The sequence below is a fragment of the Dermacentor andersoni genome, chromosome 9 (genome assembly GCF_023375885.2).
Source record: "Dermacentor andersoni chromosome 9, qqDerAnde1_hic_scaffold, whole genome shotgun sequence".
Taxonomy (NCBI): Eukaryota; Metazoa; Arthropoda; class Arachnida; order Ixodida; family Ixodidae; genus Dermacentor; species Dermacentor andersoni.
In genome coordinates this window covers 129,391,142-129,418,538 of record NC_092822.1, presented here as the reverse complement: position 1 = coordinate 129,418,538, position 27,397 = coordinate 129,391,142, and the positions used below count along the sequence as shown (strand labels likewise).

At 48.0% G+C, this 27,397-nt stretch overlaps 1 long non-coding RNA gene across 1 annotated transcript in view; it reads left to right on the top strand.

Moving 5' to 3' along the window:
- LOC140213262 (uncharacterized) overlaps window positions 1-27,397 on the top strand; it is a 75,107-nt gene that overhangs the window by 21,632 nt on the left and 26,078 nt on the right. Inside the window, exon 2 of the long non-coding RNA XR_011890223.1 lies at window positions 16,170-16,304. This is a non-coding gene — a long non-coding RNA (uncharacterized lncRNA). The remainder of the gene's footprint in view (window positions 1-16,169; window positions 16,305-27,397) is intronic.

Sequence of the window (27,397 nt, the reverse complement as noted above, 5' to 3'; positions counted from 1 at the left end):
AGCGACGGCTACTTGACCCGCCATGGTTGCTCAGTGGCTATGTGTTTGACTGCTGAGAACGAGGACGCGGAATTGAATCCCGGCCACTGCGGCCGCATCTCGATGGGGGCGAAATGCGAAGACGCCCGTGTATTTAAATTTAGGCGCATGTTAACGAAGCCCATGTGGTCCAAATTACCGGAGTCCCCCACTACGGCGTGCCTTATAATGAGATCGTGGCTTTGGCATGTTAAACTCCGTAATTTTAATTTAGTGATGGTCGTTTGGGACGTTAACGCCAGGATGTCACCTACGGACGATTTTTATATGTTTTCATTGGCCGAACCATGAGCGTCTTCAAGCCCTAGCAACAGTAAAGCACTGCGCTTCACAGAGGACCCAGATGCTGATTAATCCCAATCTTGTGCGCAAGGTGTGCGTACGCTACTACACTGCCTTGCTCCCCAAAGCCCACATAGAGCATGTTTTCAGTGTTACTACTGATGCCCTAAGGACAAAAAATATAGGGAATATGACTGCTGAAGTTTTTCAAAAGCAATTGTTAGTAAAGATAAGCGATGTATGAAGGGCTGCAGAGGACGCAATAAATGTGCCATTGCATTGGATTGCAGACAACTTTATTTATGCCTGCCGTTGGGCGCTCGCGCGCCCCGACGAGGGCCTACGTCATCCTCGAAGTTGCCGTTACTCGCCACGGGTCTTCGCTCGCCATTGCCGGCTCGCTGGGTCCGTGCCTTTCGAGCGCCTCGAGGACCTGCTGGACGGCCCAGAGCTGATCGTCTCGGTCGTAGCTCTTCGCGGCTGCCTCGAACCGCGGTGAGAGTGTTCTTGATTTTGCGTCTTCTGGATATTTAACGCAGTACCACAAGATGTGCGTGTAGTCTGCGGTTTCCCTCCGGCAGACTCTGCACATATCTGTCGGATATGTCTCGAGGTACATGCGATTCATCAGTCTCGGGCTCGGTAGCGATCCGGTCTGGAGCTGTCTCAGTACTACTGCCTCCGCTCGACTCAGTCTCGGGTGCGGGGGTGGGAGAGTCCTGCGAGCCAGGCGGTAGGCCTTCGTGATTTCATTGCAATCCGTCATGCGGTCCTTCGTTCCGAACCACGTCGGACGGTCTGTCGCCGGGGCGTGGTTGGTTAGCGCTCGCGCCACTGCGTGTGCCGCCTCATTATGGTTCTCATTGCGTTCCGACGCGTCACCCGCATGCGCCGGGAACCACTTGAGTCGTACTCTTCGTTCTTATAGTCTGACCGCTCGCAGTACGCGCTCAGCCTCCCTGCAGATTTGGCCTTTGGCGAAGTTTCGCACCGCCTGTCTTGAGTCACTCAGCACCGTGTGGCAGTCTGCGTCGGCGATGGCCAGGGCGATGGCTACCTCCTCCGCTTGTTCCGCTCCGGCGCTTGTCACGCTCACTGCCTTCCTCGTGGCGCCGGTTGACGCCTCTATGACGACCGCTGCGAAGGCGTTCCATTGGTATTCGGCCGCGTCCACGTACCGTGCGTGTTTGTCGTTGGCATGCTGGTCGATGAGAGCCTTGGCCCTCGCCGCTCTTCTTCCCTTGTTGAATTCGGGATTCATGTTCTTCGGTATGGGGTCGATTCTGGTCTGGCGTCGGACCTCTTCGGTGGGGGGAGCTTCATCTCCACCTCGTTCGAGCTTCTAATTCCCAGATCGTCCATTATCTTCCTCCCGGCTTTGGTCATGGACCGCCGCTCCAGTTGAGAGGGCCGTTGCGCTTCGGCTATTTCTTCGAGCGTATTGTGTATCCCGAGTTGTAACAAGCGGGTCGTGCTTGTGGACTCGAACAGGCCCAGCGCCGTCTTGTACACTCTTCTGATGAGCACGTTGATTTTGTTTCGTTCGCGTTGCAGCCATCTGTGGTAGGATGCAACGTACGCGACGTGGCTGATGACGAAGGATTGGACGAGCCTAATTAGGCTCTCCTCTCTCATGCCAGCCTTTCAGGAAGTGACTCATTTGAGGAGTCGAATCGCTTTGGCTGCTTTTGCCTTGGGACGGGTGATGGCTTCGCCGTTCCTTCCGTGCTTTTCGATTACCATGCCTAGGATCCTAATTTTGCCGACCTCGGGGATCACGTTGCCGGATTTGGTGACGATTCTGATTTATTCGTTTTCGCGTTGTCTGGTCTTGCCTGTGCTATTTTTGGTAGGTGAGAGTATGAGAAGCTCCGATTTGCTCGGCGAACATCTCAGTCCGGTGCCTTCTAGCTGGTCTTCTACTGCGTCGACGGCGGCTTGCAGCGCGCCCTCGATGTGGGCGTCGCTGCCACCGGTCACGCATTTCGTGATATCATCCGCGCAGATGGTGTGCCTGACGTCTTCGATGTGCCCGAGCTTTTCGGCGACTCTGATCATTACCAGGTTGAACAGCATCGGCGAAATGACCGATCCCTGCGGTGTGCCGGTGCTCCCGAGCTTCTTCACTTGCGTCTGTAGGTCGCCTGCTCGTAGCTCGACGGTCCTGTCCGTGAGGAAGTCCTTGGTGTAGTTGTAGGATCTTTCGCCCATGTTGAGCTTGGAGACTTGGGACAGAATAGCCGAGTGTTTCACCTTATCGAAGGTGCTCTGCAGGTCGAGCCCCATGATTGTATGTTGTCGCGGGCGCTGCCTCCATCATCGATGATTTGGTATTTGAGCTGCAGCATCGCGTCCAGCGTGCTGAGGTGCTGTCTGAAGCCGATCAAAATGGCCGGGTACAGCCCTTCTCGTTCCAGGTAGTCTTGCCACCTGTTGAGCAGGACGTGCTCCAGCACCTTGCCCACGCAGGACGTGAGCGAGATGGGCCGGAGGTTATCCGTGTCCGGCGGCTTCCCCGGCTTGGGGATCAGGATGGTCTTGGCTGTCTTCCACAGCTTTGGCAGCGCGCCCGCTCTCCAGCACTTGTAGTATTTTGCGAGCTTTTCAATCAAGCCGGCATCGAGGTTCTTAAGCGCCTTGTTCATGACGAGGTCCGGGCCGGCTGCCGACTGGCTGTTGAGGTCGTGCAGGGTCGCGCGTACCTCTTCGACGTCGATGTCACGATCGAGCTTCGCGTTAGGCAGGCCGCTGTACGGCGCGTGTTGTTCGGTAGGTGTAGTCGGCAGGTATTTGTCGTTAATGCGCCTGGTGACTTCGTCGACGCCGTGTGCTGAGGCCGCCGGATGTATGAGCCTGGCGAGTCTGTCCCTTTGGTGCGACTTGGTCTTGGTTTCGTCGAACAGGTGCCGCAGCAGGTTCCACGTCTTGCCGCTGTGCATCTGCCCGTCTGCCGCGTTGCAGATCTCATTCCGCTGTTGCGTGCGGAGAGCGCGGCAGTGATCCTCGGTCGCTCGGTTCAGCTCCACCACCTTCTTTCTCAGTCTGCGGTTTAGCCGTTGTTTCTTCCAGCGATTGAGTATCGACTGTTTGGCTTCGATGGGATGAGCAAGCCGGCTGCCTACTTTGTCGATCTCCGCGCCCGTTTTAATTTCTTTAGTCGCGTCGCGTACTCTCTCGGTGATTCCGGCCGTCCACGAGTCGATGTCTTCGATCTCGTCGTCACCGTCGCTCTTCTGGCTTCTGGCGTCCCGAAAGGCATCCAAGTCTATCCATCTGTGTGTTTTGATGCTGGTGTCGTTGTGCTCCGGTATGCCGCTTTCCACGATGGTGTGGTCGCTGCCTAGGTCGGTCCCCGTGTTTCTCCAAGTAATCGCGCCCCGGATGTCGTTCTTGACGAACGTGAGGTCCGGAGTGGTGTCCCGGGACACGGAGTTACCAATTCTCGTCGCATGTGTCGGGTCCGTGATGAGGGTGAAGTCGAGTTCCGTGGCGTCTCGGTACAGGTCGCGGCCCTTTGCTGTGTACTTGTTGTAGCCCCAGGCAGAGTCCATCGCGTTTAAGTCTCCGCACGCGATCAGCGTGTTGCAGCCCGCTGTGGTGCAGGCTCTGTGCAGTAATGTCTTCCACCTCTTTTCTGTGAGATGGGTTGCTGTAGACGTTGAGCAGAAATATGCTTCCTTTTCTCTTCTTGCCCGGGATGATTTCGGTGAGTGTGTGCTCGATCTTGATATTGCTTTGCAGCTCATGTTCGACGAACGTGAGTACCTTCCTGACCAGGGTGCACAGGCCTCTGCTCTCAGGCGGTCCCTTGTGCACTCTGTAGCCGGGGAGGGACGGTGCGTCGGTTAGTGTTTCTTGTAGTAGTATAACGTCTGGCTTGCGCGCGGCATGTACGATGTGCTGTTGGATGACGGCCTTCTTCCTTCCGAAGCCGCGACATTTCCACTGCCACGCGGGGACACCTGCTGCTGCTGGTGTTGCGTTGGCGGCCATGATTGCGTAGGCGTGTACCCGGCCCCCTGGTTGGGTGGATGCTGCACGAAGAGGGGCGCAAACGTCGGGTGGCTTACCATCGACTGTAGGGTCCTTTCGATGCAGGCGAATCTGTTCCTATTCTCGGCTTGGCAGGTCTCCATTGTTTGTTTCAGTGCTGTCACTGCTGCGATGTTTGTCGTGGTTAGCTGTTCGAGTTTGCTGAATGTCCCTTGAATTTCGCTTCGAGGCTGTCGATGCGATCGTTTTCTGTTTGCGTGCGCGTGGCCTCGACGGCTCGCTTCTTCGGTGCCGCTTCCTCTATGGCTTTCTCCTGGATGTTCATTTTCGTTTCCTCGGTCTGGCTTGTGCTTGGCGTGGGTCTCTGTAGAGGCTCGTTGCTGCATATCAGCAACTGACGGATCTCAGCGATCTCTTTCTTGAGGTTGTTACTGGTCGCTCGCAACGCCAAGTTTTCTTGTCTTCGCATCTCATTTGCCTCCCGCACCGTATTCATATCTTCTTTCTTCGTGGTTTCGGTGATTTTCTGCGCGTTCCTTATATTATTTCGCTGCGTTGACCCAGCTGACTCGCTCACGTGATGGTGATGTTTTCCTGCTGAGGCTTCTCTTGCAGCAGCTGCTGTCTCTGGATTTGGACGCGCGGTTTTCCGATGGGGTCCTTGACTTTCGCGCATCTGGTGGCTTGTCGAGTGGCGGGAAATCGCTCTCCGACAGCAGCTGGCGTTCGGCATGTCGGCGCTCCCATTGTCACTTGCGCACTACGTAAGGGATCTTGTATTTCGCCTTGCACGTTCGGTCTCCGGTCGGGTGTTCGTCTCCACATAACTTACATTTTGGGGTACAGCGATGGTCTTTTGTAGGGTTCGCGAGTCCGCAGGCCAGGGACGTCTTGATTGTGGGGGTCGGGCACACGTCCTTGCGGTGTCCCACTCGGCCGCACTGCTGGCAGACGTCGATCTGTTTCTTGTAGAGGGGGCAAGGTATCAGGACGACTCCGTATCGGACGAAGTTCGGTACCTCGGGTCCCTGGAACACCACAATCGCAGTGGTCCTTTTTCGGCCACTGCTAGCGGGTTTCTCCCGTTGACGATGTTTCTATCTAACTCTTCGGCGCTTGCGTCGATGGGGATGCCTCTGATGACGCCCTTTACCGTGTCGTGAGGTGCCGTGCGATATGCGCTGACCTCGTAGGGTTTGCCTTGAATAGATATTTCCAGGATTTTAGCGTACCTGGCCGCGTTGTCTTCGTTCGGTGTACTTACGACCATGATGTTCTGTTGCGTGTTGGGAAGATGGTGTCCGCGGCGCTTTCCTCGCTCGTGATCTTGGCCGCAGCGAGTATGGCCGCAGCGACGGTGGTGGTGCCGGTCTTGACAATGTCCAGTCCCCCTCTGGGTCTGACAACTATCTTGCTTTCTTCTAGTGGCATGGCTGGCGCGCCTGCTGCCTTGATGGCCGAGGCTCTGACGTTCTTGTAAAATTTCTACCTCGTGCTTGTTTGACTCCCGCCGGGTCCGTCGGCCTTGCCGCTGGCGGGGGTCCGCTGGCGCAGCCTCGACATGCGTTCCCCCGCGAGCGTCCATCCGGCGTCGCTGTGGTATTCCTCGGGTGAAATCTCTTTTCCTTGAACTTGAACGCACATGTAATTGTCCACGATCATTGTTGTTTGAGAGGGCGCCTCCATCTTGGAGCTGACAAACGGCAGCCGCCGGGATGTACGGCAGGCCGCTGTCGGTGCGACGGTGCTGCGCCGAGTGTCCGCGGAACACGTCTAAGCCTAGCAATCCTTCGCATGGCGGCAGTAGTAGTAGTCACAAAATGTGGCAAAGAAAAACGCACCCCTAGGGTCAGCTGGTATCGGTCGATGCCGCTCGCCTTCACGGACACATTAGTGCAAGCAAAACTTTGGTTCGAGGTAATTACTACTGCGTAATTGGCTAGCAATCACGGAGCCGACCTCTGACTAGGGACGAGCGCTTCTTCTTCGTCGTCCTAAATGTGCCAGGCCAGCTTGTTTTAAATAGGGTATCTGAGCAATCTCATCAAATTTCAGGCAATAATAGCGGCCAAATAATCGATCACTTTTGAGTAATTTCTCAATTACTTCCATGCGCTAGTAATTCTAAACCGTAACCAATTACATTGCTTTGTGAGGTAATTGCAATCGCTGACATTTTTTTCTGTAACGTGTACAAGTCTGCATGTAAGCCTATGACTTAAAGGGGTACTGAAACATTTATTACTGAAACACAATATTATTGCACTGCCTGCAGAAGGGAAGTTACAATTTTGTGTCAAAAATAGTTAAAAAATCACTTGCTCTCACTTCGCATACCTCGTTATGCATTGTCGTCGCAAGCAGCTGCACCCTCGACAGCTGTTGGCTGATTTCGTAATCATGAGAGCATTCTCAGTAATACAATTGTTGCTTATTTGAGTTAAATAAGTGAAAAATATATATGCCTCCAATTGCCAAAAGACAGAAAAGCCAGGTCACCTTTGCACAGTCAATCTACACATGACAGTTGAATCTTTCTATAGCTGCTGCAGCAGGCAGTTGAAATTAAAAGCGTAGCATAGATACCAAAGCCGCCATAAGGAGCCTCGCCACCGCGACGTTCAACCTTTGCGCGCACAATTGCTCTCTTGCATCACCTTGCTGTCTCCGCCGCATAGCTTCCAGCAAACTAGTGTAAATGAAATGATAGGGCAAGCCGCTTATCGATCCGATAACCATTTCTAACTTCACTTGTGCTTGAAGGACACGAAAACATTTTGCGGCACGAGATCCATGCGGTGACGTAACCTATTAATGGCGTCATTCTATGAATAGTCATAAATGTGCTTCAGGGACTCTTTGAACACGATAAGATAACTGGTTTGTGGACAATGTTATCAACGTACAAGCCAGGTATTATTACATTGCTTGCAGCAGGAAACCTGCAATCTCGCATGAGCGCTTTCTCTGTCCCGCAGCTTTGGAAGCCCTTGCTTTGTTTCAATTCCATTGAGGTAGTTGACAATTTTTGCTTACATGAGTCTTCTGTCGCCTTGCGGCCTTCTGCAGAACTGATTTGCCATATTGTACGTGCCTGAACTTCAAGTTGTCAATTCATTCGGCCGTACTCTATAATTTGCTAGCCCCTTCCTTGGTTCAGATGGTAGAGTGACCACCCCAGGAAAGCGTTGGATCCAAGTTCGAACCTAGGACCAGAATGTATTCTTTAACTACGAAGCATTCTTTTTAGAGAAAACTACGAGTTTCCTCTTGCGCTAGATGTTAGTCGACTGCATGGCAATTCCTCCGTTTGATGAATTGCGTGCTAGTACAAGCTCAGGCATATGTGCACAGCCTTCCAGATCATCAATAAACAAACTTTCAATGTAAGTCCCTTTAAAATGTATGAGTCGGCCCTGCTTCAAATGTTATGAAGATGTTTAAATGAACAGATACAATGGATTAAGTTATCACGACTAAAAACAGGATCTCTGCGTTGTTGTCCCTGGCGATCCCTCGGGACAAAGGATACACAGGAAAAGGGCGTGCAGCTATGTAGCGCTATTCACGCTTTGTTGCTTTCTGAGGGCGAGCACGAAAGTAACTAAAGCAGCGTCACCTGAAACTAGTGGTCAAGCAATTATGTTAGTACCTTCGGCTGTTCGACCACCCCGAGCTGACAAGTGGACCGTCGTGGAGAGCCCACTAATTAATGGAAAAGACCAACATCCTGGACTTCCGTGGAAATTCCGTCGACTTGAGGTTCCCAAATTGAAACGTGGTTGCCAGCGTGCAGAGGCGATTGCGCAACGTTGGAGGCGGAGTCCGGCGGAATGATGCCACATCGTGGGCGGGATTTAGCAAAAAGCTCGGTTATTGTGATTGTTCAAAAAGAATAGTGAATGCCCTCGACAAGCGAAAGGGGGAAATGAAACGGATAAAAAGCGGAGCTGGAGTGTTGTGGGAGAGGCGCGGACATGAAAAGACAAAAGCCGTTCTTGTGATTCATGTAAATTTGTATATAAACTCTTGCTTCTCACCTCTTGGGCGCCACTCTGGACCTCACTTTCTCCTGACATCTGGCACGGCACCAATCATGGTACCTTTGTGGCGGCTCGGACTTCCCGACTTCTCAACAGTGTACAACAGTGACATCGTCCCGATTCTTCAAAATCATACTTCCTCCAACAATCTCCTCATTTTGTAGATTTTTCTCATGTACCAAAAACTTCGTCCTTTTTTCTTTGGAGACTTACGCACTGAAAGGCTAGCTCTCTGTAAGACCATGATTTTAACAGTTGAGCAGGCCCTACAAATTCTTATTTGAAGAGACAAAGCTTCCCAAACTTCAAAGGTCCATGAAATGGATTTTGTCCTACCTAAGAGTGTTGCCTACACATAGAGAGTATATCGCCTGGAGTGCTTTCTCAAAAACATTTTGTGGCAAGGTATTATAATAAAACGGCTGCGAAACGCTTTGGCCTCCCCTCAAGCCACTGCATTCCCCGCCAGTTTTGTACCTTGAGACCAACGCAATGTCCCGCCTCGTTAGACACGTCAGGTGGTTGATTTGAACTTTGTCCCCGCATCTCTCTCTCACACGCATTTGATCTCGTTAGTGGGAAGATAGCGGCCTAACAAGTTTTCATAGATGCATTCACGTTTCCCCATAGCGTGCAGTCGCTGCAGCTTACTCCCTGCACACGTCTGTAATGCATGAAGATGAGCATAGCACAGTTCTGCTACCATTCATGTTTCCGCTACCAAAAAGTATATTACTCTGTGTATTTTTAAAGGGCGAACCCCTTCACAACCCATAAGCTGCTGTCACCATAGTACTATTGTTAACATTTGTGGCATTCTTTGTCCTCCTCACGTGCTGCTTCACACTTCTATAACACAGCAAACGTTTTTAAAGAAACTCGTTACTTTCATCCTTCCATCGCATGCAGGCGCAAGCACACATGTACAGACAGCCGCAGATTTAGCAGATGATTTGGATCCCCAGGCGGAAGTGTGCCATTGGTCTCAAGCAACATCTACATGTCTAACTTATTTATTTTTATTTATTTTTACTATATATTGTTACGGTGAAGAGAAGGAAGAAGTTGAATTGGACTAGAGGAAGACGAAGTCGGGCAGTTGCCTGAACGCCATATACCTCTGTTGTAAATATACATTAATTTATACTCGTGGGCCTGCTTTCTTCCTGCAACATTTTGGTGGAAGGTGTGAGGTACAATCACGGAACTTCGCAGCGGACGTCATCTCCCTGCCGCCACAATGGCAAATCAACCGACAAAAGCGACAGCGCCTCAGCAGGCAGTGCCAACGCTCATCCTCACTCATCCGCGGGACCCAGGGACATTTTGTGGCACGGACAACGCCGACGTCGAGGACTGACTTACGATGTACGAACGAGTGTGCGACAACAGGTGGGATCCAACAATGATGCTAGCAGACGTGACATTTTATCTAAGAGGAACTGCAAAGCAATGCTACGACAGACAAGAAGCTGACCTAACGAGCTGGGATGTCTGCAAGGAAAAAATGCGAGACCTGTTTCGCAGACCTGTCGCTCGTCAGCTAGCAGCAAAAAAAGAACTTTCGTGCTGCGCTCAGACGTCCATAGAATCCTATGTCATGTACATACAGGATATGCAGGCCCTCTGTCGCAAGGCTGATAACAACGTGACCGAGGCACACAAGATTGGTCACATACTGAAAGGTATTGCAGACGATGCCTTCTGTCTCCTGATGTGCAAGGATTGTGCCACTGTGGATGCAATTATAAAGGAGTGCCGGCGCTTAGAACAAGCGAAGGGCCGCCGCCTCGCTCAAACTTTCGACCGAGTGCCCAATACCGCCGTGGCATCGTCTTCCGAAGACCCACCGCGGTTCGTTCAGCCCACAGGACTGGAAGATATCACGCGCATCGTTCTTCGTGAGCTTGAGGTCATGGCTCTGGCTCCAGTTCGTTCCGACTGTCGGCAAACCGTGCCCGCTATCTCCCTTTTACAAGCGGTCGTTCGGGAGGAAATAGCAAGTTTGGGCATTCCATCTCTCTGCTCGGTCCGCCATACAAACGCCTACCAGATTTCTCTGGCCGCTCGCTCCCAGACGCAAAGCTTTCAGCGACTCCGTCGCAACCCAGACAACTGGCGCACAGCGGATGATAAACCCATCTGTTTTAATTGCTCCGGTATTGGACACATCGCCCGTCATTGCCGCAATCACTGGTCGACGCCTCCTCGGTGGTCGCCTCCGAGTGACTACCGCCAAGTACCAGTCAATCGTACTTTCTCGCACTACACGCCGACTAGGAGCATCAACGCCGACAGTGCTCCACCAAGATCCAGCCGCTCCCTGTCTCCGCAAGATCGTAGGTCCTGTTCGCCTCTCGTTCACCGCTCTTCGTCCCCTTCTGCAACCGATCGCTTCGCTTCGGAAAACTAGGCGGTGCAGCTCCCGGAGGTGAAGCTGCAACTCCGACCTGGCCCACAAATCCTCTGTTGACCCTGCCTACATGTGGAAACCTAGTGGACATTGAATATGATGGCCTTCCTGTTAGATCTCTCGTTGAAAGAGGAGCGCAGCTTTCAGTTATGAGCGCTGCTCTCCGCCGAAGGCTCAGAAAGGTTGTGACACCCACTGTGCGAGTCACCGATGGGAGTACTTCACCTGTCCTTGGAATGTGCACAGCACGTGTGACCATTGGGGGCCATTATACCGTTGTTGTATTTATCGTCCTTGAACACTGTCCACACGACCTAATCCTTGGCCTCAACTTCCTTTCGAAACACTATGCCGAAATTAACCGCTCCGCAGGTGTTGTAACGTTGGATCTGACGCTTCCTGCCGACACAACAACTTGTGCTTCACACCGCTTATGTTCTTCTGAGTTTGCAAGGCTGTCTCCAAAAGCGGCTACAAATGTCCTCCTGACGCCCTGTCCTCCCGTTCCTGATGGCGAAGATGTCGTGTCGCCGCTTACTGACGTGGTTTTGTGGCACAATATTGCCCTGCCGAGCACCTTAATCCGGATCCGCGAAAACTGCCCTCGCATACCCATCCTCAATTTTGGATTTCATCCTGCAGCACGGCGCCCCTCGCCAGTTGCTGACGGATCGCGACCGCTACTTCCTATCGAAGGTCGCCGATGATCTGCTCCGCTCCTGTTCTACAGAACACCAGATTGCTACCACGTACCACCCTCAAACGAACGCCCTAACCGATCGACTCAACCGCACGCTAACTGAAATGCTGGCCATGTACGTTTCCGACGATCACTGCGACTGGGACGCCACTTTACCATACATCACTTCCGCATACAACTCGTCCCGTCATGACACTGCCGGATTTTCACTATTTTACCTGTTGTAAGGCCGCTACCCCACCTTGCCCTTCGACACGTTGCTACCTTCCGCAGTACAATCACCCAGCACTGGTTACGCTCGCGATGCTATTGATTTAGCCGCCCAGGCCCGCGAAGTCACCCATCATCGCCTCACAGTCTCGCAAGCTGCTCAAATCGACGCTACGACCTTCCGCACCGAGACTCCCATTTTTCACCTGGTTCCCTTGTCCTTCTCTGGACGCCTTCACGTCGCGTCGGCTTGTCGGAAAAACTACTTTCGCATTATTCTGGTCTGTACCAGATCTTACGCCAACTGTCCGACGTGACATACGAATCGCCCCAGTCGGTCAGCCTTCAATGCCTCCCAACGTCACTAGCGATGTTGTTCACGTCGGCAGGCTCAAGCCCTATGTCCCCCCATTAAGTGAGGCTCTATAACTTGCACCGGCACGGAGCTCCTCTGCCGGAGGGTGATGTTGTGGTGAAGAGAAGGAAGAAGTTGAATTGGACTAGAGGAAGACGAAGTCTGGCAGTTGCCTGAACGCCATATACCTCTGTTGTAAATATGCATTATTTTATACTCGTCGGCCTGCTTTCTTCCTGCAACAATATTTTTTGTATTTATTTCTACAATTGAGAAACTGTGTATGTGCAAGTATGCTATTAAATATACGCTTAGTGGGGCTGCTTGTTTAAAGCATTACTGATAATGTCGTGTGGGGAGGCAACCTGATTACTCACTTGAGTGACATCACTCACCCGTTCTACTTAAAACGAGCAATGGCTCCTGAAAATACAGGAAGAGGTGATGCTGTGATCTCTAACAATGCAAATTTTCAAAACCCAATAATAAGTTATCCACTTTAGCCAGAGCGGTATATGCGTCTCTTAATCTGAATGAATCAAAAAAGGAGATAATACTTTAGCAGTGGGTCCTTCTTTAAATAAATTTATATCAATAATTGTCATTAAATCGATAATGGCCAAGAATCTAGGACATGCTCCTTCCCCAAAGTTCACCTCTATCGCTCCCTTAAAAAAATAAGGGGAGAGGCAATGTTGGCGAGCAGGCACCATCACATCTGCAATTCAGACACCTCAAAAACTATTGTGAGGGTTACTGTATTCCTTTACCTAAGGCATGCCCGAATGCGCTGTTGGGAGGATAACATATCTTTTCGTTGGGAATAAATTGAAAGTAGACAATGAACAGCTCCATACTTCAAGGTTTCACAATCCTTGCACAAAAGGAAGAATAATCGCAGATGTATGTCCATTTGAGCAACTTGCACATCAAGGACATCGATGCTAATAAAAGTGTTATCACATCCTCTGGAAGTCCTAGGGAGCATCTCTTGCAACTGTTTGAAATCTACCCAAGACTGCAAATGATTTGCTCTATCTAGTGCAATACATCCGCTATACCTTATCCTTTTCATATGCTTCAAGCTATCCTAACTTTGTACACATACCTGTGTTTTGCCTTAAAGCCTTTAAGATCAGAGAAACCTTAGCTATTTCCTTGCCAATACTTTCTTCAACGCTATCTATGATTTTATGAATAGAATTCTGGCAGATTCAGCGTAAAGTGGTGCTTCTTACGGGGCAACAGCAGCAGAGGTCTCAACACCATTCTCGCATGACCCTGGGAGGGTTGGCAATGATGGGCTGAGGCCCCCTAGATTAGCACCGACAGAGTTCCCCTGCAGGCTCATGGACGCCGAAGCCATCGCTGATGAGACGGTAGTTGCGCGTGGAGGCTAGTAGTGCAATTTTAGTCAAAACTAAAATTGATTTCGGCCAAAAGGCCTACATTTGATGTGTGCAATACGTTCGTCGAGGGCCTCCTAGCTGACCATCAAACTGAAGCTTTTTATATAGGACGTGAGAAACGAGCCAAGATAAATGGTCACATAAGTCTCTTCGAGTGAGGCATATGCAAGGTCACTTTTATTCTATCTCTTCAAAATTGCATTTCAAAGTACATTCAGAGATTCTAAGGCAAATTGCATTGCTCATTCTTTAATTTAAATGCGATACCGTGCTCGCCACCACATGCTGTCTGCCTTCAGCACGGTCAAGTGCCCCTTAACAAACTTGTTGTCAAATACTAAGAGGCTGCAAAGATGGCGTAGCTGCAAAAGAAAAAAGTGTGCACGCTCTAGGAGAAAGGACTGACTGTGATTGGCAGGCATGTAAGAAAGCAACGCAGACATGAGATATAAGTGAACCAGTAGGCAACAGCAATACTTTGAAGCCAATGCTTCATCTTGTCTCTCGTCGTCCTTTTGTTTGTGCTGATTCATTCGAAGTAACTGGCTCTAGCCTGTTGAAAGATCTACCAAGCACTGTCTGCACATTCATGCTACAACTGGACTTGAGGTGGCATGGTTGCTTCGCTTAAACTGGCAAAACAGCTTTTTACATAACTAGGCAATGCTGCAACAGGAAAATTTGGCCTAGTTGGTGAATGTTCATTGCACACAAGACCACACTAAATGATACAAGATTTAAATAAGGTATACACTCTTACTAAGAGGATTCTACTTAAATTGAGGGTGATGCAACGAGTTATGGAAAGAAGAATGATAGGTGTAACGTTAAGGAATAAGATAAGAGCAGATTGGGTGAGGAAACAAACGCGAGTTAATGACATCCTAGTTGAAATGAAGGAAAATAAATTGGCAATGGGCAGGACATGTAATGAGGAGGGAAGATAACCGATGGTCATTAAGGGTTACGAAATGGATTCCAAGGGAAGGGAAGCGTAGCAGGGGACGGCAGAAAGTGAGGTGGGCGGATGAGATTAAGAAGTTTGCAGGGACAACATGGCCACAATTGGTACACGACCGGGGTAGTTGGAGAAGTATGGGAGAGGCCTTTGCCCTGCAGTGGGCGTAACCATGCTGATGATGATAATACACGCAAGCACTAAGTCATAAATACAATCTTACTATGAAAGAACAAGAAGATATGTACAGAGAACAAATTTAGAAACAGAACCGGTGATAAGAAAAATTGTATCTGCATGATGGCCACTTCCTGGTAGGTCAAAGAAGAGAGGCAATAACTTTCAACTTCAAAAGTAGAAAACCCACACATGCTGTTAAGAACTAGTAGTAGCATTAACTTTATTTACCTTGGTGGTTTTGGGCCGTGGGAGGATCCCTCACTCCAGGGCTCCACTAGTCTCTGCGTTTCGCTGGGCTTGATTGAGAGGAGCTCTCTGGCACTCTAGATCTTCGCTAGCGAGCCAAAGCTCCCATTGCCTATTTACTTGGCACTTTCATCATAAGGGGCGAAGTGGAATTTGGAGGCCGAAGTTTGCACGTCAACGTTAGGCGGGCAAGAGGTGGCCGCTCCCCGTACCAAGGACATGGTACTTCACAGACTGCAGGATGTATCTTACTGAGTCTTTGGAGGTGTGGATGCGTGGATATGTGTTAGTCTGTAGACGCTGCCAATCCCTGGCCTATTCATCCGTAAGCTCAGGGTGTGGGCAGCTGTATTTTTATTTCTATTTTCTTTTGTTTTTGATGACATTGTGGAGGTGGACGAGGGCTCCTCAAAAAGGCTGGCTGATGCCTGTATGCTTATCCTTCGAGCGATTCGGGCCACCTTTGAGCCCAAAGTGCGTCAGGCACGAACTTATCGTATGGTGCAATGCTAGGGCGGTGCCTAGCATTCTGTGAATCAATCCCAGGCAACCCTGATCATGAGAAGGAAATTCACGGAAGAATAAAATTGGTTGGAGCGCATACGAGAGACGTTGTCAGCTCCTCACTGGAAGCTTACCATTTTCATTAAAAAGCAAGCTGTACAATCTGTGCATTCTACCGGTGCAGACATATGGCGCAGAAACTTAGAGACTGACAAAGACGCTTGAGAACAAGTTAAAGACCACGCATAGAGAGATGGAACAAAGAATGCTAGCCATAACGTTAAGAGACAAAAACACAGCGGTTTCGATCAGACAGCAAACAGGGATTGCCGATATTATAATTGCAATTAAGAGAAAGAAATAGAGCTGGGCAGGTCATGTAAGGCACAGGTAAGATAGCCGGTGGACCATTAGAGTTTCAGAATGGGTGCCAACTCACGAGTACTACTTGGAATCGGTTCGCGCAGGAGAGCGATAATTGGAGATCGCAGGGAGAGGCCTTCGTCCTGCAGTGGACACAAAGTAGGCTGATTATTATTATTATTATTATAACGTATTTCAACTTCAGCGATCTCGTTCAACTTCATCAAGCAGCAAGCTTGATATAGCTATTAAAAATATGGCTGCAAGTTTCTACTAGCAATATTTCGTGCAAACCCGGAGGCTCCTTGCTCGGTGCACAGCTGACTTCGTGTGACAGTGACTCCGTGTCTCGATTAGGTTGCTGACCCTTAATTTTTTTGCCCGAGTATTTACCGTGTTATTGTTGTTGCATATAGTGACATTTACGTCCTTTTGAGCACGTAGTGACAGTTCTCTCTCTCCTTTTACTCACAGATTCTTCTGTTCACGTTGTCGCTGTACAGATTTCTGTGTGCTCAGTACACTTCTGGATTTGTGTTTATTATCCTTGTCGTGATTTGCCTAGCAACTGCTACTGAATTCCTGGCAATGAAGCTGCGAGTGTTCCAGGTACGGTGATTCAATGTTCTTGATTTTATTTGTTACTAGCGCATTTCATCACCGGAGCTTTCAAATATTTCGTCGCAACATTGGGAGCGAGAATTTTCCACCTAGAAAAGTTGCAAGCGCTATATATATTGTGCGCGGAAGAGTGTTATTGACATAAAATTCTTGAAAATGCGGGAAAGAAAAACAAGGGCTTTTATTCGACCTTCTTGGTGCGACATAGCATAAGTTAAGCACGAAAGACAGAGCATGCAACATGTGCACTAACTTCAACAAATGATTTCTTTGTAACAGGAGCGCTAGTATACCAGGCGTTTCACCGTAAGCTTTCAAATTCTTTTGTTAATATTGCCAGTAGGAGAAGACACAATTCTAGTCCATGAGCAGGTCTGCTCGAAGAGGCAGCATCACTTGCACAAAAAAGTTGTTAACTTTTACAAATTCTAGCTAGGCAGTCTCGATCAGAAGCGCATCCACTTGGACCTAATTCTTAGGAGGACACCACTTTCGACATATTACTTTCCATACATTGCGGAGAAATACACTGGCATTCGATTTATTTTTCTGCTTCAATATAACCCATGTTTGCTTAAGGAAGTAAGTGGAATGATAGTGCATTTGTCCCGCAAGTCTGACAGCGCATATCTCGTAAATAGTGTCGCCCACAAACTTATTTTCAAGTGAATATGCCTTGCAGTCTCTCCCGCTTTGTAAATTGCAATACGTGCCACAACATAATTAGTCGTAAACGTAGTGAATGTTTGCTAATTATTGGATTATGCATTTTAACTTCTTTTACAAGTAATGTCCGCCTCCTCGAGTGGACTGTCAATCAATCAATTTTATTATTACATAAAAATATTATACAGAGAGAAGTATACAGAAGGAGGTCCCATAGTTAAAACTGAATTGGGACCTCCTGTTTATAGTTAACATAAAAGTTGATTTAGCAAGCAACAACAGGTCAATTGGTACAATTCCAGTAATAATAAATAATGACATACAAATCTAAGTAGATGAAGTAATTAATAGACAATATGATGGCAGTAAGCAATATTTCGCAACTAGATAAAACGAAAGTAAAAGAGGAAGAAAGAGAAAAAAAATTAAAGAAAAAGAAATTAATAACTTGGAGTACATAACAATGGCAGGTCTAAAACTAAAATCGGATTATACAATGCATAGTGTCAATTACATATCACATAACAGAAAATGTTTCAGTTCATCATAAAATCGATGGCGTTTCAGGAGTTTCATTATAAATGGTCATGTATTCCATGATGATATGGCTACAAAGTTAATTGTCTGTTTCCCATAATTAGTGTGCACTTTGGGCAGAATGAAGTTATTATGCAGCGCAAAACGAGTTGAGTTAGTGTTTGTTAGAGATGATATAGGAATTAGCGATAATGATATTTTGTCATTTATTATTTTGAAAAGAAGAGTGGCAAGGCTGTACTTGACAAGGGCTGCAACGTCTAGAATGTTATTTGCTTGTAGTAACTGTTTAGCATTGGCGGCGAGTGGATTCGACGTGATTATTCTAATTGCCTGGTTTTGGATGGTTTGTATCTGTTTTAGGTGAGTAGTGTACGTGTTACTCCAGGAGGTTATGCAGTAGGTAATGTGAGAGTGTGCAAACGCGAAATAGAGTGAGAGCAACAGAGGTCGTGAAAAAAATGGACGCGCCCTCATGAGAATGCGTATTGCATGTGATAACTGCTTCTTAATATGTGTTATATGGCGATGAAATTTTAGGTTACAGTCAATAATAACACCTAAGTACGTGCATTCTTCACTTGCTTGTAATAAACGGTCACCAATGGAAATGGGCGGAATGCATAGTGATGATTTATTCTATGATGAGAATAAAATAAATGTAGTTTTAGTAGGATTAATGGCAAGTCTATTCATTTTGCACCATTGTAACAAGTTTTAAAGATCACTATTAAGCTTGGTTATTACCGTTGATAGACACTCGCCAAAATTAGTAATTGTTGTATCATCGGCATATAGTATACATTTAGAAGATGTGAGGCAGTCAGGTAGATCATTAATATAAAGTAAAAAGAGTAACGGGCCCAAAATGGATCCTTGTGGAACACCTAAATTAGTCATTTTACGTTTAGAATGAGCATCGGAAACACTAACAACCTCGTATCTGTCTCGTAAGTAGCTGGGTAATAGTAGTAAAAGAGGACCTGTGATACCAATTGAATCTAGTTTAAGATAAAGAATTTCGTGGTCAATGCTGTCAAATTAGTATACCTTAGTAAACTCATTGAGAAATTATTTGTTAAACGTCATAATAACTACTTAACAAAGTTTAAATTGCTAAAGAACAATCAATTTGGTTTCCGCCCAGGAAGTTCCACGAATCTAGCTGTTCTATCTCTAACTGATTACATAAAAAAATGTATTGATTCGGGAAACTTAGTCGGATCTGCATTTTTAGACTTCAGTAAAGCTTATGACACGGTTAACCATCAAGTCCTGTTTAATAAACTTGACTCTTATGGTATAACCGGTCCTGCGCTAACATTCTTAAAAAACTATTTACTTCACCGGCCATACACAGTACATGCAGCAAATACTTTCTCAGTAACAAAATGTGTTAACCAAGGTGTACCACAGGGATCAGTTCTGGGCCCTTTGCTTTTCCTTTTATATATTAATGATCGTCCGGATTCTCTTAACTCCACCAACTACGTTCATTGCATTTTATACGCAGATGACAACCATATCTTCATCTGACAAATCTGTTACTACTCTTACTTCTAAATTAAATATTGCATTAAGTAACATTATAAAATGGTGTAGCAACAATTACTTAGTTCTTAATCCTTTAAAAACTAAATTTATGTTATTCAAAAGTGCTCAAAGGGCCTTAACTTCTATTCCTGAAGTAAAGCTTGGAATTCATTCAATTCCCGTTAGCACCGATGTCACTTTTCTTGGCATACATCTTGACCCTAAACTTACATTTCGCTCTCACTTCCAACATCTCAAGCACAAGACTGCGTTTGGTATATGTGCATTAATCAAAGCTCGCCCTTTTTTTCTCGTGAGGCTCTGCTAGCGTTGTATTATGCATTCATTCATAGTCACATTAATTACGGCATTGTTTCATGGGGCAACACGTACGCTTGTCACTTATCAATTCAACATATCCAAAATCAGTCAATACGCATTATCACTTCTAGCTCCATGCAATCCAATGCCTCTTTGTTACTTCGCGGGTATAATATCTTGCCTATTAATAATTTGTTCCAGTTTAACATACTCGTCTTACTCCACAAGTTACTTCATAATAACCTTACGTTTACCTTCATTGCAACTGACCTTTTGCAGAATAAAAATATGACCAGATTTGCGGCTAACAACAATTTCTTGCTACCCATGGTTCATACGAATTACGGCAAAAAAAAGCATCTTCCTTCGCTGCAATTTCTCTTTTGAATGAATTACGATCAACCATAAAATTCTGTACTTCTCTTGCAATTTTGAAAAATCACCTTAAGCATCATTTCCTGCGATAACTTAACTACGATCTGGCGGTGTACCTTCGACTTTTATATCCCATGTCATTTCTTGTATTTCATCCATGCTTTCTTCCGACTTTCTTGTATAACGTGCTTTTTCGTGTTTGATTGTAAATGACATGCCTAATGATGTATTTAATTTGTAGATGTTTATAATACGCTAATTTGCCGGCTATTTATATGACCATCAATGTTATTATTAACCGAGGGTCCCACTACAGTTCTTTCACTTTGGGACCATCGTATGTATATTTGTCATGTAATTACTTCTTTATTTGGGAACCAATAAATCTGAATCTGAAAAAAATGCCTTTGAAAAGTCTACAATTAAGGATGCTGCTAATTTACCGTTGTCAATGGCTTTCTTTAATTGATCAGTAAGAGATGCAAGTGCTAGGTCAGTAAAATAACCGGATCTAATTCCAAATTGGTCATGTGAAGGAATATTAAATTTGGTTATGTATTTGATCAATCGCTTTTCGATTATATTCTCGATGACCTTGCTAAAGAAAGGGTAAAACACAGATTGGCCTGTAGTTAGATAGTGATGAGCGAGATAGTGATAACCCTACCACATTTAAGCTCGCGAGGATATGTGGCTGTTTTAAATATAGGGTAATAATTTTAGACATTACAAATGATAATGATTTAGAAATTGTTTTAACATGACCAGAATGAATGTTGTCCAGTCCATCACTAGTTATTTTTAAATTGTTCATTACGGAAACCACCTCATCAGGAGTGGTTGGAAACATATAAAATGAAGGTGGAAGGCGCTTTGATGCGTATAAGTTGTGTTGAGTTTGAGTGGAGTTATTAGCAAAAAAGAAATTACTGAAAGCATCTGCAATCTTAAGAGGTTCGAAATAAGTATTACCATCGTGGGATATTTTAGTTATGCTATCCGCTCCTTGTTTCCTATTCAAAAACGAGTTCACTATTTGCCATTTTTTCTTTACGTCCGAACCACATCTAAGTATTTTTTCTTCATAATATTTGGTTTTAGCTTTTTTTAAGCCGTGAAGAAAGTGTGTTGCAAATTTCTTTGTACCGCGCATATAGGTTTAAATTGAATGGTTGCATTTTAGTTTTTTATATAGGTTTTCTTGTGTGCGCATGGCCTTCAGCAAACTATCGGTGACCCAGGGATTTTGAGGTGAAGCCACTTTCTTTCTGCATTTACTTATCTGAGAGTAGGTAGGATAGCATGATATCAACTTTGTTATAAATCGCGAGAAGGCTACCTGCGGATCATTTGTGTCAAGAGCGAAAGACCAGTCAGTGTGAGATACTGCTGCTGAGAACAAGTTTTTATCAAAACCAAGTTTGCTGTAAGAGTTCTATAGGAACAATGTGCAGATGTAGTGCACAGAAAAAGGGGAAAATGGTCAGTAATGTCACTTTCAAGTACTCCTGCATCAGGTGGATTCAAAAGATTAGACAATGCATGATCGATTAGAGTGTTATAATCCCCAAGAACTGAACGAGTAGGGATATAAATCAGACATTCGTAGCCAATACTTTCGAAACAAGAATAATTGACAGAGCTCGGGGATGACTCCATTAAATTTATGTTCATATCACCCATAATTATGACATTTTTGTCTCAGCGGATAACTTTGCCATTATTTTTTCGAGAGAAATACAAAAGTCTGGAATTGAAGAGGAAGGTGAACGGTAAACGCAACCAAAGATGAAGTTTTGATCATCGGTGTTAAGAAAGTTAGGATCGAATTCCAACCATACTGATTCGCAGTTTTGAATATTTAACGTGAGGTCGAGTCTTCTTTTGTACGGGATTCCGGACAAGATATAGACAGCCGCACCGCCGTAGTTGCTGGACTGTCTGTGTGTATACTCTGATTTATAAGAAGGGAAACAGTACAAGTTTTTAGTATCTTCGCTAAGCCAGGTCTCTGATACTGCGATGATTGAAAACGTGAAAGAAAGTGTTGAAAGCAGATTCTGGAAGTCATCGAGATGTTTACGGAGGCTGCGCGCATTGAAATGAATAAGAGAGCGATTACTATTCTGAAGGAAGTAATTTAACTCGCTCGTTGTGTAATATGACGCCATGATGGAAGATAAGGGGTTAAGGGAGGCATAAATTTTATGCCGATTAGTTAATGGCCATTAGGTCTGAATCATCAGCAATGCGGTACACTCCGGTTCTCTCGGCTTTTCTAGCCTTGATTTGGCAGTTGCTGAACCCGAGAAATTGCCATTTGGATTGTTTTTTCAAAGCCCGCGCCTTTGAAAAGAGCGCTTTATTTCGTGCTGTCAAGTGCTCATTGACGTAGACCGCACTGTCAACAGAAGCTTTCACCCCGATGTCACTTAGGTGAAGCTTAGCCTTATGTGCCTTGCTGACAAATTCATCCTTCTTTGTGCGGCAACAGAATCTAGCCACGATGTTTTTCTTGTCTTGCACTTTTGTAGGGACCCGATAAGTGACATCGATGTCAGCAGCCATTACCGGGCACCAAATTTTAGTGCCAATGATTTGCATGACTGCGATGCAGTCTTCCCCTTGGGTGCAGGGGACGCCCCTGACCTCAACATTGTTCATTCTACAGTATTGTTGCATCTCAGCCACCCATTCAGACAGTGCTTTCTTCTCTGAGATGAGCTTTTTATTGTCAGCTGTAAGCTTGAGTTTTTCGTCCCGCATTTTTTCAACGATGTTATTAAAGACACCGATACTTGCTTCCAGGCTTTTAACCTGCTTTTTTTGTTCAACAGCATCAAGCCCAGTGGACTGCAACTTTAACAGAAATTTACCGAGAATGTCGTCAGTGAATTGGGTGCATTCAGTTCCCAGTTTAGTCTCAATTGCTTCAATCCTCTTGGCAAGCTCTGAATTTGTCGGCATTTTGGTTTCGCAACATAGCACTAACCGAACAGCTTCACACACAAGAGCACAAAAGGAAAAAAAAATAAATGTGGCAGCAGCGATAGCGAACAGGTCGCACACAAAAATTAGGCAAGATTCAACACAACTAACCTGAACATTCAGAGAAAAATACGTCAGGCAGTGCTTGCTACGCCATCGCTGCCACCAGTGAAGCCTCGGTGATGGTCCTGCTTCTTATGAGTGGTGCTCAACGAAGCCGACGACACCTGTTGGGCTTGCAGGAAGCTGTCGTCCACGGATGCGAGTGCTTGATTTCCACGTGCGGTGCGAAGGTTGATAGGAAGCTGTCCAAGATAATCGCACATTCAGAGAAAAATATGTGAGGCAGTGCTCGCTGCACCGTCGCTGCCACCAGTGAAGCCTCGGTGATGGTCCTGCTTCTTATGAGCGGTGCTCAACGAAGCCGACGACACCTGTTGGCCTTGCAGGAAGCTGTCGTCCACGGATGCGAGTGCTTGATTTCCACGTGCGGTGCGAAGGTTGATAGGAAGCTGTCCAAGATAATCGCACATTCAGAGAAAAATATGTGAGGCAGTGCTTGCTGCACCGTCGCTGCCACCAGTGAAGCCTCGGTGATGGTCCTGCTTCTTATGAGCGGTGCTCAACGAAGCCGACGACACCTGTTGGGCTTGCAGGAAGCTGTCGTCCACGGATGCGAGTGCTTGATTTCCACGTGCGGTGCGAAGGTTGATAGGAAGCTGGCCAAGATAACCGCACATTCAGAGAAAAATACGTGAGGCAGTGCTTGCTTCGCCGTCGCTGCCACCAATGAAGCCTCGGTGATGGTCCTGCTTCTTATGAGCGGTGCTCAACGAAGCCGACACCTGTTGGGCTCGCAGGAAGCTGTCGTCCACGGATCCGAGTGCTTGATTTCCACGTGCGGTGCGAAGGTTGATAGAAAGCTGGCCAAGATAACTGCACATTCAGAGAAAAATACGTCAGGCAGTGCTTGCTACGCCATCGCTGCCACCAGTGAAGCCTCGGTGATGGTCCTGCTTCTTATGAGCGGTGCTCAACGAAGCCGACGACACCTGTTGGGCTTGCAGGAAGCTGTCGTCCACGGATGCGAGTGCTTGATTTCCACGTGCGGTGCGAAGGTTGATAGGAAGCTGTCCAAGATAATCGCACATTCAGAGAAAAATATGTGAGGCAGTGCTTGCTGCGCCGTCGCTGCCACCAGTGAAGCCTCGGCGTTGGTCGTGCTTTTTATGAGCGGTGCTCAACGAAGCCGACGACACCTGTTGGGCTTGCAGGAAGCTGTCGTCCACGGATGCGAGTGCTTGATTTCCACGTGCGGTGCGAAGGTTGATAGAAAGCTGGCCAAGATAACTGCACATTCAGAGAAAAATACGTGAGGCAGTGCTTGCTTCGCCGTCGCTGCCACCAGTGAAGCCTCGGTGATGGTCCTGCTTCTTATGAGCGGTGCTCAACGAAGCCGACACCTGTTGGGCTCGCAGGAAGCTGTCGTCCACGGATCCGAGTGCTTGATTTCCACGTGCGGTGCGAAGCTTGATAGGAAGCTGGCCAAGATAACCGCACATTCAGAGAAAAATACGTCAGGCAGTGCTTGCTGCGCCGTCGCTGCCACCAGTGAAGCCTCGGCGTTGGTGCTGCTTTTTATGAGCGGTGCTCAACGAAGCCGACGACACATGTTGGGCTTGCAGGAAGCTGTCGTCCACGGATGCGAGTGCTTGATTTCCACGTGCGGTGCGAAGGTTGATAGAAAGCTGGCCAAGATAACTGCACATTCAGAAAAAAATACGTGAGGCAGTGCTTGCTTCGCCGTCGCTGCCACCAGTGAAGCCTCGGTGATGGTCCTGCTTCTTATGAGCGGTGCTCAACGAAGCCGACACCTGTTGGGCTCGCAGGAAGCTGTCGTCCACGGATCCGAGTGCTTGATTTCCACGTGCGGTGCGAAGCTTGATAGGAAGCTGGCCAAGATAACCGCACATTCAGAGAAAAATACGTCAGGCAGTGCTTGCTGCGCTGTCGCTGCCACCAGTGAAGCCTCGGCGTTGGTGCTGCTTTTTATGAGCGGTGCTCAACGAAGCCGACGACACATGTTGGGCTTGCAGGAAGCTGTCGTCCACGGATGCGAGTGCTTGATTTCCACGTGCGGTGCGAAGGTTGATAGAAAGCTGGCCAAGATAACTGCACATTCAGAGAAAAATACGTGAGGCAGTGCTTGCTTCGCCGTCGCTGCCACCAGTGAAGCCTCGGTGATGGTCCTGCTTCTTATGAGCGGTGCTCAACGAAGCCGACACCTGTTGGGCTCGCAGGAAGCTGTCGTCCACGGATCCGAGTGCTTGATTTCCACGTGCGGTGCGAAGCTTGATAGGAAGCTGGCCAAGATAACCGCACATTCAGAGAAAAATACGTCAGGCAGTGCTTGCTGCGCCGTCGCTGCCACCACTGAAGCCTCGGCGTTGGTCCTGCTTTTTATGAGCGGTGCTCAACGAAGCCGACGACACATGTTGGGCTTGCAGGAAGCTGTCGTCCACGGATGCGAGTGCTTGATTTCCACGTGCGGTGCGAAGGTTGATAGAAAGCTGGCCAAGATAACTGCACATTCAGAGAAAAATACGTGAGGCAGTGCTTGCTTCGCCGTCGCTGCCACCAGTGAAGCCTCGGTGATGGTCCTGCTTCTTATGAGCTGTGCTCAACGAAGCCGACACCTGTTGGGCTCGCAGGAAGCTGTCGTCCACGGATCCGAGTGCCTGATTTCCACGTGCGGTGCGAAGGTTGATAGGAAGCTGGCCAAGATAACCGCACATTCAGAGAAAAATACGTCAGGCAGTGCTTGCTGCGCCGTCGCTGCCACCAGTGAAGCCTCAGCGTTGGTCCTGCTTTTTATGAGCGGTGCTCAACGAAGCCGACGACACCTGTTGTGCTTGCAGGAAGCTGTCGTCCACGGATCCGAGTGCTTGATTTCCACGTGTGGTGCGAAGCTTGATAGGAAGCTGGCCAAGATAACCGCACATTCAGAGAAAAATACGTCAGGCAGTGCTTGCTGCGCCGTCGCTGCCACCAGTGAAGCCTCGGCGTTGGTGCTGCTTTTTATGAGCGGTGCTCAACGAAGCCGACGACACATGTTGGGCTTGCAGGAAGCTGTCGTCCACGGATGCGAGTGCTTGATTTCCACGTGCGGTGCGAAGGTTGATAGAAAGCTGGCCAAGATAACCGCACATTCAGAGAAAAATACGTGAGGCAGTGCTTGCTGCGCCGTCGCTGCCACCAGTGAAGCCTCGGCGTTGGTGCTGCTTTTTATGAGCGGTGCTCAACGAAGCCGACGACACATGTTGGGCTTGCAGGAAGCTGTCGTCCACGGATGCGAGTGCCTGATTTCCACGTGCGGTGCGAAGGTTGATAGGAAGCTGGCCAAGATAACCGCACATTCAGAGAAAAATACGTCAGGCAGTGCTTGCTGCGCCGTCGCTGCCACCAGTGAAGCCTCGGCGTTGGTGCTGCTTTTTATGAGCGGTGCTCAACGAAGCCGACGACACATGTTGGGCTTGCAGGAAGCTGTCGTCCACGGATGCGAGTGCCTGATTTCCACGTGCGGTGCGAAGGTTGATAGGAAGCTGGCCAAGATAACCGCACATTCAGAGAAAAATACGTCAGGCAGTGCTTGCTGCGCCGTCGCTGCCACCAGTGAAGCCTCGGTGATGGTCCTGCTTCTTATGAGCGGTGCTCAACGAAGCCGACACCTGTTGGGCTCGCAGGAAGCTGTCGTCCACGGATCCGAGTGCCTGATTTCCACGTGCGGTGCGAAGGTTGATAGGAAGCTGGCCAAGATAACCGCACATTCAGAGAAAAATACGTCAGGCAGTGCTTGCTGCGCCGTCGCTGCCACCAGTGAAGCCTCGGCGTTGGTGCTGCTTTTTATGAGCGGTGCTCAACGAAGCCGACGACACATGTTGGGCTTGCAGGAAGCTGTCGTCCACGGATGCGAGTGCTTGATTTCCACGTGCGGTGCGAAGGTTGATAGAAAGCTGGCCAAGATAACTGCACATTCAGAGAAAAATACGTGAGGCAGTGCTTGCTTCGCCGTCGCTGCCACCAGTGAAGCCTCGGTGATGGTCCTGCTTCTTATGAGCGGTGCTCAACGAAGCCGACACCTGTTGGGCTCGCAGGAAGCTGTCGTCCACGGATCCGAGTGCTTGATTTCCACGTGCGGTGCGAAGGTTGATAGAAAGCTGGCCAAGATAACTGCACATTCAGAGAAAAATACGTGAGGCAGTGCTTGCTTCGCCGTCGCTGCCACCAGTGAAGCCTCGGTGATGGTCCTGCTTCTTATGAGCGGTGCTCAACGAAGCCGACACCTGTTGGGCTCGCAGGAAGCTGTCGTCCACGGATCCGAGTGCTTGATTTCCACGTGCGGTGCGAAGCTTGATAGGAAGCTGGCCAAGATAACCGCACATTCAGAGAAAAATACGTCAGGCAGTGCTTGCTGCGCCGTCGCTGCCACCAGTGAAGCCTCGGCGTTGGTGCTGCTTTTTATGAGCGGTGCTCAACGAAGCCGACGACACATGTTGGGCTTGCAGGAAGCTGTCGTCCACGGATGCGAGTGCTTGATTTCCACGTGCGGTGCGAAGGTTGATAGAAAGCTGGCCAAGATAACTGCACATTCAGAAAAAAAT